Genomic DNA, 13,243 nt, shown 5'->3' with positions numbered 1-13,243 from the left:
TCAATATAAATTAAAAAATAAAATCAAACTGTGATAGAGACTATATACATAAGAGGAGTTCAAAAGAAAGAGAGAACATTGTGTATCAGACAAAGTTTCTTGGAGATGATGAGACTTGAGCTGGACCTTGAAGAATGGCTATGACTTGGATAAGTGGAAAGAATGGAGAATAGGATGGGATGGAGGTAGAAGGGAAGAGTTCATATTGAAGAAACAGGCTGTTTTGGCAGAGGGTGGCAGGATTGGCAAATGTCCCCATCAGCAGCTTTGTGTAGATAACGGGCTTTGGCTAGGGAACTTCCTGCTTCAGCCTCAGATTGATTACAGGCTTCTCAAATGGACAACTGGGAAAGAATGCGCAAGGAAACTTTTCTTCCTTCTACCCACATGGTGACACAAGGCAGATTCATTTCAGACCCTGAAAGAGGAAAAGGCATTAAAGTAATATGATAAATTTAAAAGAAAAAGTTACATTGCTTTGCTAATTTCACTGGAATGTTTAACTGACTCAGAGGCAAGATTTATGTCACTTTTATGATTCAATATTGTCTATTTTTACAAATCCCATCCAAAAGCTGACATAAATGCAAAGGCGATAAATAGGCTTACTGTCATTCTCTTCTGGAAATAATACAGTAAAATAAACTATCTTTACCAAATGAAGTCACCCACTATTGTTGACATAATTAAATAAAAAACTTTGTAAATCATAGATTTATTGGAAAAATTAAGTTTTTGTCATAACCGAAACAGCTAAAAACAATGACATTTCTTCTTTAATAAATTCTCACAATGTACTCTGTTCCTGGGCTTGGAAGATGAAGATTTCCTAGGCAAAGACTATGTGTTAAGCTTCAGTCAATCATGCTTTCAGAGCAATTGGTTATTTTTTTCCCTTAATTTTTGCATGCTTGACATCCCCTTTAGTTCAAATGCATATTTACTATGAAACCATTCTCTCACTTTTCCAAATTTTAAGCCTTTGAGTCATCTTTCATTTTTCACCCGCTTCAAGCTTCTCTATCACATCACTTGGTCTTATGAGTTTTTTTCCTTTGATCCTTGTCTTGGATCCTTATTTTCCTTTCCACTCAACAATAAAGGAATGGAAAAACAAATAAGTATCTGTTTATTGCATAAAATATGATATCTCATTATACTAGGTGTGTTCTGGGATTCTGACCACAAAGAGCTTATACTGTTGTTGGGAAGATGAAATACATGCCTTGAGTTTCTGGAAGAACAAGAGAGAATGCATTAAAATGATAGTTGATGACTTCTAAGGTTCTTTCCAGACTAAAATTCTTTGATTCTATTATTTCTCCTGCTTAACTATGGTAACTTGATTTTGTTTTTCTCTTACAGTTTATTTTTAACTGCTTCAAATAAAAATTTGGTGCTAATAGCATGTTAATATTATTTTACTTAAAATTTCCAAGATCTGTAATTTCTATCTTGTTCCTCCTGAAGCAGTGCTAGAGAATGTGAATAATAAAGAAAAATTTTTAGGAGGGGAGGGTTACCTTTACCTTGGGCAGAAGAGTGGCAAATTATGAGATTCTACAACTAGAGTGTGACAATTGAACCTTTGTCCCAGGTGCTGAAATCCAGAGAATATACACTTGAATAATGGCTTGAAAAGATGTGTAATTTTAAGATTAAAAATACTCTTTTAGCAGTGAAGAAATAAGTGAATTCACTTTATTAGCAAGAATAAATAAAAATGGGAAGGTCCTAGATAGATACTCAATTCTTAATACATTGCCAACTCTCTCCCATTCCCATTTCAACACATTCCAGAATATCTAAACTCCTGGGAAAACCCCACTTCAGATATTTTCTCTTAACTTATAAGTTGCTGTCCAGGCTTGCCTAATATCAAGGTTACTCAGCCATATTTGCTTCATTCCTAGGTAGACACTCTCTAGACTACTCTATCTCTTCACCAGGCTTACTCCCATGTGGATACCCAAACTTTGCCACTCTCTCCTCCTGCTTTCCAGATCTCTAAATGTTTTCTTACCCTATTATAATTTAAGTACTTTGAGAGGAGATCCCATCTTGTTTTCATGTATTTGGATTTCCCCTACCATTCTTGACACATAGTTGCATTGAATAGGTGCTTTATTTCTCACTGTTTATGTCTCTCTGCCTATTTATCATTTGTCTATATATGTTTATCTAACACCTCTCCCTGCTCTCCTATATACTCCAAATGAATGTTTTCTTGCCTAGGAACTCCATGTACCTTCCAGATGGCAGCCTTTACTAGCAGTAGTCTCAAAATGTGACAAGATCCACTTCTGTCCTGCATCAGGCAGTATCCAGGGCTCTCTTCTCCCATGAAGTCTTGCCTTCAATTCCTTAAAGTTTGTAATTTTTAAAAAATATTTAACTACAAAGCTTACCAGAAAACATGCACATTTCATGTTATTTGCTCTGTGTACCACAGCAGTATGCTATTGCTCTGAATAAGAACAAGGGTAGTTGAAAAGCAAGACTTGACTAGGACTTCTGCTGGGTGTAACATCCAAGGATTGAAAACAAGCCAGGATAAGGACTACAGAAGAGATAATTCACATCCAGGAGAATCTTCCTAATAATTTTAGCTAGCTAGTGGTTTGAGTCTTGGAATGTGCTTTTCAAATATCTCACTTGTTTTCATAATAACCCTAGGAGATGATATCATTATGCTCATTTCATAGATGAGGAAATGGAGGCTTAGAGAGATTAAATGACTAGGACAGGGTAACACAGGTGCTCAAAGAAGGGGGAGACACTATTCTTCCATCTATCCATCCATCCATCTATCTATCTATTAATCTATCTATCTATCTATCTATGTTGTGGCATAATATATATGGAAATATAATAGGCACCCACTACTTGGCCAATGGTTGAAAAATTGATATATGAATGGAGTGGAATTTTATTATTTCACAAAAAACAATAAGTGTAAGGATTTCAGTAACACTTGAGAAGACTTGTTTAAAAAGGATATAGAACCAAATATAGAAAAGTAAAGCAACGACTTATATAATGACCATAATATACAGGAAAATTATATGAAAAGGCCTTAGAACTCTGGTCAATACTAAGATAAATCAAGTTGAGAGAACAGACAGTGAAACAGAATTTCTTTTCTTAGAAGTGAGGTGCTGAATAAGAAACATGCTGTTGGACATGGCCAATGTATTGGCTTGCTCTACTTAACTTGATTTTTACAAAAGAGGGTTCCATTGGGTAAAGTAGGTGGTATAATGGTAAAGTGACAGTGACACTTTAAAAAGGATCAATAAAAACATTTATTTTAAAATTGTCTGCCACCCAAAAGAGACTTTTATTTGAGGAGAAGTCATATTTTCTGAGAAAAATATGCAGTTTTATAAATGCACCATTACCAGCACTCCTTTGTTTTTCCGTTTCTGGGATCAGTTCACTGTATAGCTGAAGTCAACAGATGAGTGAGTTTTGGAGACTCTTTTGACCTGCACAATTCCCTGCATATTAGGTGTCTTTTGTCCATATCCTCCATCCCATCCCCTAGTGTGGATAGGTAGGTTAAGTGTTTTGAGTGATTATGATCTTTAACATGACTCTGGAATATTTTAGTTCTTGTTTCAATTTTTATTATGACATCCACAAAGAAGACCAGCTAGAGGCTTTCATCTCTGGGGGAATCCTGCTTATATTTGAATCCTATGTTGGGCATCTTCCATAGCAGCAGACAACACTTTTGGTCATCATAAAACTCTACATGTTATGCTTCATTTCTATGAATAATTAGAGTGTAACTGAACAGTTACCTTTTTTGATTTGTTCAAGGAGTCTTTTATAATTTTAATATATACACAAGAAACACTTTTTGGAGGAAAGACTTTAGCTTTTCATTTTTTTCTACTAAATCATTGCTTTTCATTCCTCTTCCTCATTTTATTTAGTTATAATACTGGGAAATTATAGTCTGCTTTATAATTTTTGCCAAATACTACTTGTTTCTTTAGCAAGCCTTCATCAAAGATGCCCTCAATGTATGTGCATATTATTCTTGTAATGACTTTGCAGAAATAGAAAATAAATATATGGTTCAGCAGTTTTCCAATATTTTTCTGATCTACTTTTTCCTGTCATAAAAAGTCCATGTTTTCCCCAGGAATTTGCCAATCTTTCTTCTTTCAGTTATCTTGAGAATGGAAACTCCAATGTCCTTAAAATTGCATTGCTTCCAGCACTGACTTCCTCTGTGGATAATTGTGTAAGACCTGCTGTGCATTCCAGATGTTTTCTTTAGTGCCATTTCTATTTCCTCATTCAGTATATAGGGAACTATGATGGTAGAATTCAAATGTAGTAGTTCCATGTCCTTGATTGGAAAGAAATACTTTCATAAATTTTGACATCTCTTCCATATTGTCTCCTAAGCTGTTGTCTTTCTTCTAGTTTCATCCATAAATGATCTTAGGATTACCAGCTAAATTGCATCTCTCTTCATGGTTTCAGTAAATTCTTCCTGTTACCTACCACTTCTGCTTACTTATAAAGAGATACAGCTTATATGTATAATCATCATGTTTAGAAGTCTGGACATTTATTCATTTTCTAAACCAATGTTGTACCTTGCTTCTATGTCTTTCTTGTTAATAAGGAGACCAATTAATTGCTGGCTAACATACCGTCTAGGCTTTTAAATTGTGATAATTATGTAAAATCATTAAACAACCTTAGGCAACAGTACTCATCTGTTAAGAGTTGTTTTGAATTACATTTCTGTTCATAGTTATTAGGAGCAATTTTTCATATGGTACTATAATTTGCAATTCTTCTTTGAAGATTATTTGTTCATATCCTTTGATCACCTTTCTATTGTAGAATGACTTTTGGTCTTATATATTTGCATTAATTTTCTATGTATCTTGGATATCAAAAATTCATCAGGGGTATTAGAAGGAAATATATTTCCCCTCCACCATTGACTGCATCATTTAAAAAAAAAAATCCTAGTTACATTATTATGGTTAGTGCAAAGTTTTTTTTTAATTTTTGAATAATCAAAATGAACATTTTATCTTTTCTGATCACCTCTATTGTTTGCTTTATTAGGAATCTGCATTCTCTTTCCTCCCTCCCCTGACAGCTATAATACATAGCTAGTATATTTCTCTTTTATATTTTCAATACTTGGTTAGCGAATTCATGTGAGCTTATGGTTGTATATTTACAAGATACTGTTCTAGACCTAATTTTTGTCAAATTTATTTCCAGTTCTCTCTACACTTTTTGTTAAAATAGGGAATTATTCCTGAAATAAGTTTGGTTCTCGGGTTTATTGAACATTGATATACTGAGGTTAATTGTATCTGATTTTTCCTCATCTACAGTGTTCTACCAAACTACATTTTTTTTAACCAACACAAAATAATTTGGATAATTATTACCTCATTACTATAATGTGACTTCTCTAAATGCTATTGTCCCTTGACTATCACTTTTTCATTGTTTATCTAAGCTCATCTTTTATATCAAATTTATTGTTATTTTAGCTATCTCAATTGAGTATCTTTGCATATTTTGTTTGTTATACTACTAAATCCACAAAGTAATTTAGGAAGTATAATCAGATTTTCATTGTACTGGTACAGCCTAGGTTGGACAATGAATATCTTTCTTGTTATTAAGTCTTTTATTTCTTTAAATAATGCTTTATATTTATATAAAGAGGTCTTGAATATATCTTATTAATTTGATACCCACATATTTTATAGCTATATTGCATGGGGTTTTAATTGATAATATTTGCTACTAGACTTTGTTTTCCTGTATAGAAATAAAATTTAATTTTGTGGGTTTATTTTGTATGCTACTGATTTACTGAAGAAGTTAATTGTATCATTAAAAAAATATTCTCCATGATTACTTAAATAACCCTTACCACCAAATATGTCTCCTTTTTTTCCTAGTCAGCATTTTTTAAAAGTTTAGCTTACTGTTACTAGCATTTTTACTATTATGTCAATAGAAAAAGTAGGGACATCCATAATTCACTGTTATATTTATTAAGATATTTTAATGTTTCTTCATTATATTCTGCTTGTTGGAGATTTTAAATATATAATTCTTAAATATTTTTTAAAAAATTATGTTGTATTTTATAGGTTGTTTTTTGTACCTACATGAGTAACATACTTTGACAAAAGCCTTTTTTATCTCTTGATATGTGATATGTTTTAATGTGTTATTATATGCAGGAAGGCTTTAATTTAAAAATTAAAATTAATTATAGTTTATGGTATTACATGATAGTTTTCTTTCTTTGCTTTCTCATTCTCTCTTCTAGAAATTATAAGTATATTTGTCTTATACAAAGAGTTTGGTATTTTCAGTCTCAATTTTTGAGAATAAATTGTGAAGTCTAGACATTAATTAGTATTTCATATTTTAATACATTTTTATTTATGATTTTACAATGGGTAAATTTTGAGTCAAGAACATTTGAGTTAAAATCCAGCCTGAGTCATTCACTAAATGTGTGAACCTGGACAAATCATTTAACCTATATAAATTGAAATTTCTTCATTTATGAAATAAGGATAATTATAACATAACTTCAAGGCTTATTGTGAGGCTAAAATGAGAGAATATTTGTAAAACACTTTGAAAACTTTGAAGCAGTACAGAAATGATCTTTTATTTAAGATAATTTACCCTATTCTATTTCTCCATTTATCATCCCAATATATTCCATGATCATCTCTTAATTTTATTTTTTAGATATCATCCCTTCATATTCAACTCACCCTATGCCCTCTGTCTATTTATACATGTACACACACATACACAGATATACCCACCTATACATACATACATATGTATACACACACATACACACATATATTCCCTTAGACTATCCTAATACTGAGAAAAGTTTCATGAGTTACAAATATCATCTTTTCATGTAGGAATTTAAATAGTTCAACTTTAATAAGTTCCTTATGATTTCTCTTTCCTGTTTACCTTTTCATGTTTCTCTTGATTCTTCTATTTGAAAGTAAAATTTTCTGTACAGTTCTGATCTCTTTATCAAGATTGTTTGAAAGTCCTCTATTTCATTGAATGTCCATATTTTCCCCTGAAGTATTATCTTCATTTTTGCTGGGTAGGTGATCCTTGGTTTTAATCTTAGCTCCTTTGACCTCTGGAATATCATATTCCAAGCCCTTTGATGTCTTAATGTAGAAGCTCCTAGATTTTCTGTTATCCTGATTGTGTTTCCACAATACTCAAATTGTTACTGATTGCTTGTAATATTTTCTCCTTGAACTGGGAACTCTAGAATTTATCCATAATATTCCTAGGAGTTTTCTTTTGGGGAATCTTTTTCAAGAGGTGATTGGTGAATTCTTTCAATTTCTATTATACCCTCTGGTTATAGAATATCAGGCAGTTTTCCTTGATAATTTCTTGAAAGATGATGTCTAGGCTCTTTTTTTTGATGATGGCTTTCAGGTAGGTCCAGTAATTTTAAAAGTATCTCTCCTGGATCTATTTTCTAGGTCAGTGGTTTTTCCAATAAGAAATTTTACATTGACTTCTATTTTTTCATTCTCTTTGGATCTGTTTTATAATATCTTGATTTCTCATAAAGTCATTAGCTTCTCTTGACTGCAGCTTGTTTGTCTCTACTGTATTTAAAAATTTTGAATTGGTATTCATTATGATTGGTCTATAGTTATCCTCTGTTCTTTTTCTTCCCTGTTTTGACACAATGTTTATTAGCACCATATTTTCCACTCTAGGGTACTTTTACTCATTGTTTTTGAGAATAAATTTTGTAATGTTAGTGCTAATTACTCTTTAAAAGTCTGATAGCATTCTTCTTTGACAACATCAAGACTAGGGCTTTTTATTTTTTCTTTCTTCTTCCTTTGGTAATTCCTTTACAACTAGTTTTATTCCTTTTTTCTAAGACTGGATTGTTTAGGATTTATATTTTTCTCCTGGCCTGGGCCTTTGTCTTAATTAATGAGCTCTTTTCACTTTCCTGCCATTTTTTCCCTTTGCCCAACATTTCTTCTACTTCAGCATTTTTGTATTTCACATATGTGAACTTTTCTTACACTTCTTTGGAGAGATTCTACAACAAATATTTTATTCTTTTCTGATATATTGTCTTTTTGTATTCTATAGTGATAGCTTTAGCTTGTTGTCTACATTCATTCCTGGTTTTTTTGTGCATTTTATTTCCCCTTTAAACCATTCCATAAATTCTTATGGTAATTCCATGTTCTCTGGGGAGTCCATACTCTTCTGTTTTTCTCTAAGCACTATTGATTCACTTTACTTCATATGATATTTATTAAGAAAACTTTGAATTCTTTGTGAAGTATTACTTATCCTTCCAGTTTAGAATCTGCTCCATTGATCTATCTCTTTGTCTCCTGGGATTTCTACTAAATCATTTTTATTGGTCTCTTTAGTGTTTCACTTAAAAAAATACTATCACTCACTTTCTGCACTTTCTATCTTTGCTGGTATGCACACCCCCTGGTGCTTGGCTACAAAATTGCCCCAGCCTTCACAATGTCAGCATCACAATTTTTCAGCAGCATTGGTCCTCTTCTGAATAACTTCTTGGATGACCAAAGCAGTCTTATTGTTTGGTTTCACTCCCTTTTCTCTCAGCCCTGATTCAACTGTTCATGCCATCATTTTGCACAATTTCTCCTTTGCTTTCTTCCTTTCAACCACCTAACTTGGAATGATAAGTTCCTTATTCTTCTTGAAGTATGGGTGAAAGGCAAAGGTGTTTTGCTCTTAACCCAAGGGTTGCCTTTCCCAGAGCTGGGACTTTATTGAAAGATAAGACCTTTTCATCACACTCTAGCCCCTGCCTCTTCTTCTTATAGCTGGGCAGAAGCAATATTTAGTACTTTTGACAAAATAGAGGGTGCCAGAGAGGTTTGAGGAGAATTATTATAGAAGAAAGTGACCTCAAGATAGGTCATTCATGAGACTACAGTGTTTTTTGAGTCTTGCCATTGTCACATGGAAGTCTGTGGATTTGGGGCAATTAAAAAAGCCAAGTCATATCACTTACCAAAAAATCTGCAGCATACCCAGATTTATGAACTGAGACACATAGATGTATTGGCTATAAACTCAAAAGAGCAGGAATCTTCTTGAGATTAGGGAATCACATTTTAGATGGCCAGAGATTTGACACAATGTAACTCAATCTACTGCCTTGAAGTCTAGGCTCTTCCATTGTCACCACCCTTGAAGGAAATTCTGCCTTGCAGGTACTGGTCAGACTCCTTGATATCATCCATTTACTCAACAAACTTTAATAGCAACTTTATCCAGTTTTTTTAGTGTGGATTTTTCCTTTACTAATACAGATCACTAGCCCTTCCCCACAGCAGTCATTCTATATAATTTAATGTCTTTCTGTGGCCAAGAAATATCAGTTATCTGGTAGCCAATCATCTAGTCATGAATCTTTTTGAATTTACTTAAGTTCATACTCAAATGGCAGACATAATCCATTTCTAGACTGATACTTGAAATCTTTCCAGTTTAGTACCACATTCTAAAGTTTGTACTCATGCTAGTATAGGCTTCCCAAAGGCAAAACTATCTTCATAACATAGCTATATATAAATTGTGAATTTCCAAGATGAATTTAATTTTACCCATCCCTAATTTGGAGAGTAACAATGTCCTAAGTTTGCCTAGCATATTTCTTCTTTGACTCTTTAGCAATCTCTGGCTAGAATAGTTGGAAGTAATCCTTTCCTTGTAGTGAAATTCTACTATAGCAAATTATTCTACTTCTTGCTCTCTCTCCATAGTTTCTTTCCTAAAAGTTTGTGAGTTGCTTTTCTATTTTGAAGGCTTGTGGTGATGAAACTGTCCCAAATGGTTTCATTTAAGCTCTTTCAGCTGTGACTTGGTAAATAACTCTGCAACATAGGGTTGTTTTTTTATAGAAGTCACATTAATTTCAATCTCAATGAATAGAAAAGAAATATAGTTAATGCAGAGTGGCAAAGTCGAAAAGAGTTAGTTTTGGATTCAGTAGGACTTGAATTCATGGCCTGCCTCTGACATATCTAGCTCTATGTCCATGAGGAAGCTACTTTATCTCTGAAGTTCCCAGTCAACTCCTTAAGAATATAAATTGCAGCTAAGTTTTCTGATTTGTATCAGGAGAAGTAATTTCCACACCAGGAATTCTCTGAATGAATAAAATCACAGTTTTGAAGAAAAGGAAGGAAAAAAAAATATGATGGTATTCCACACATTAAGGGATTAATTATAAACATGCTTAATAAATGCTTGCTTTCCTTTTCTACATTTATCTATCTTTCCAATAACTTTAATTTTTTTGTAGAATAGACAATAACTGGTCTTTAAATATTGATGCTCATCACTTGCAAATCCATCTTAATTTTGTGGTTCCTTTATGGATTACTCAATTTCTTTTTCTATCATCGTGTTATATAAGATCAGTATTTCTTGTTTTGATTACTTATATTTTTATAGGTGCTCATCCATTTCTGACAAATTTTCAGTTTTAATGGATTATACTTATGAATGGCAATTTTAGATCATCCTCTATATTCCCTGTATATTTCTTATGAATTTACATTATTCATTTTAGAATTTTATTAATTAGATTTTCTTCTGTCTTTATTAGACAAGCTAATGGTTTATTGATTTTGTAGGAATTTTAAAATAGCTCTCATAGGTTTTACATTTCTACTGTCTTTTAAAAGTTTTATCTATTTTTCCTTTGATTTTTAAGTTAATCTTGTACTTGCAATAAGGTTGTTAATTTGTTTCTATAAGAGTTTTTAAATGCTCAGTTCAATGATTTTCCTCTTTTAATATCTTAGAATAATTTTGCTAAATTCCATAAATTTTGGGTAGTTGCTTAATTTTAAAAATTCTTTATAATTTTTTTAATTGTTTCTATGTTTTTATGCCATAATTTAATTGTTTTTATGGGTTTCTCCTTGATATAATTTAATATATCACGACTAATTCTTCAATTAATGACTCTTGCTGCTATTCCTTTTCTTTAAATACATTTTATTGAATATGCAAAAATTATGCTTATTTATGAATTTTAGCATTTGTTATTGATTTTTTTAAATCATAAAACTCTATCACTTTAAAATGTGTTATTTGAAGATTAGATATGTGCATAACATTCTCATTTAGAAATTGTCATCTGTCATTCATATTGAATTTATTCAACAATCCATTCATGTCTATGTATCTTGTTTATTGATTTGTTGGTTTAATCAAGATCTGAGAAAGTAATATTAATTTCCCTTAATAATTTGTTCTCCTATCAATATCTTTTTTTCAATCTGCCTAATTTTTATTTGCTGTGCCATTTTGTGCATATATTTAACATTGTTACTTTTTTATTGTTGATGCCTACCTTTATGTATAATGTAATTTTTATGATTGCAAGAAATACTTTTTGGGTTCTTGTTCCATCACTCCTATTGAAAATTTAATATTATTTGCTGCTTTCCTAGTTCATATGAGGTCATTAGGTGGAGCTGAACCTAGAACCTGGATCAGTACATCATGTAAAATTAGACAGCTTTTTGTCTGGGACTATTTCAACAACCTTCTAATTGGACTCCCGATTACCAATCTCTACAATCTTTATTCCTTTCTTCACATGTATTCCAAGCTAATCTACTAAAAGCACAACTCTTTTTTTGTTATATTTCATTTAAGAGACTTCAAAAACTTACACTGGACTCTAAGATAAAATGAAAATCCTTAAGTTTTCTTTTCTCTTCAAAATGCTTTAAAAGCTGAAACTATCCCATAAATCTTTTGACAAATTCAGTTGTTCAGATGTTTATTTTATTGAACTTCATTTCTTGTACTGTATTATTAGAGCCTTATTGTTTGCCTATATCTAAGTTCTGTCACTTTGCCATGATTTTTGTCTTTCTTTCTGTTGTCTGAATTATTGTTGTTGCTGTTTCCTTAATCAGCAATTAGAAGACTTAATTTGCATTCTCCTCTATCAGGAAATTCAGAAGTTATCAGTATGTCTAATATGTCTACTATCCTTATCAACTGTACATTATGACAACTTCAGAACCATTTAACTTTTGGTCAGAAAAGTAAATTTTAGGTTTTTGGGTATTTTAAGTTCCTTATGTTCTTATTGAACATAAATTAAATATAAGCTTGGTCAAGATACAAATTTAGTGTTCTACCATGAAAAAGAAAATGGCACAACGTCTCATATTTATGAAGTAGATAAATGAAAATGATTAATGAATTAGGTAGGATGATTATTATTGTGTACATTTTATTTACATCAAACACTTTACTGCAGAAAGCAAAGAATTGATTTCCCATATTATTTTAGCCTATTATCAGCTACATGCATTTGATGAGAAATGTAGTTTTCCAGCTAGAAGGAGAAAATAAACAATTGTGATAGGTATAGGACATGAAATCTTAGGAATTTCTGAACTCAGAGAAGGGGTCTCAAAGGTGTGGAATTGCACCAGCTGAAAAAGCTGAAAAAGCAAGGAAAGGATGTTAGTACTCTGAACTGGCCAAAATAATATGGTGGAGTTTTGTCTGGCAACCAGACCTGCCTCGATAGATCCTTTTGTTGTTGTGGTTGTCCTTTGTTTTCATAGAGGACCATGGTGTTAGGGAAATGAAGACATGTCTTGCAGTTAACTTTGATTTGAGTGAGGAGAGCTATGCAAGGTCACCAGTCTCACTTTCTCCTGCCGAGACATCTGGATTCAGTGACTAGATATTCATCAAGATGACTGGAGATGACCCAGGATGCAATGGGAGACCCAGTTCTGTAGGCTGAGATCTTTTCACATACTCACTTAGAGTGAATTAAGGGCCATTCAGTGAATGATTTAAAGAATGACTTTTTAAAGAAGTGAGCCAAGGGATGACCCCTTTAATTAGTAAATAAAAACAACAAAACAAAACCATCAAGCTTGGAGGGGAAGACCCTCAGGGTTGCTGTTCCAAGGAAAAACAGTCAGCATTGACATTCACTCTAAGAAAGGAGGACCCAAAATACAGCCATTAAATGGAGCTTGGGCAGGGATCTATTGTGCTCCAGTCTATGTGCTGCCTAGTGAAGTGGGTAGAAGGTTTTGTGAAAGAAGATAGAGGAAAAGAAAGAAAGAAAGAAAGAAAGAAAGAAAGAAAGAAAGAAAGAAAGAAAGAA

Source organism: Petaurus breviceps, unplaced genomic scaffold, assembly GCF_028583685.1.
Source record: "Petaurus breviceps papuanus isolate PSGF00001 unplaced genomic scaffold, PetGlider_PUasm1.0 90977, whole genome shotgun sequence".
Lineage (NCBI taxonomy): Eukaryota > Metazoa > Chordata > Mammalia > Diprotodontia > Petauridae > Petaurus > Petaurus breviceps.
This window is presented reverse-complemented; position numbering follows the sequence as displayed.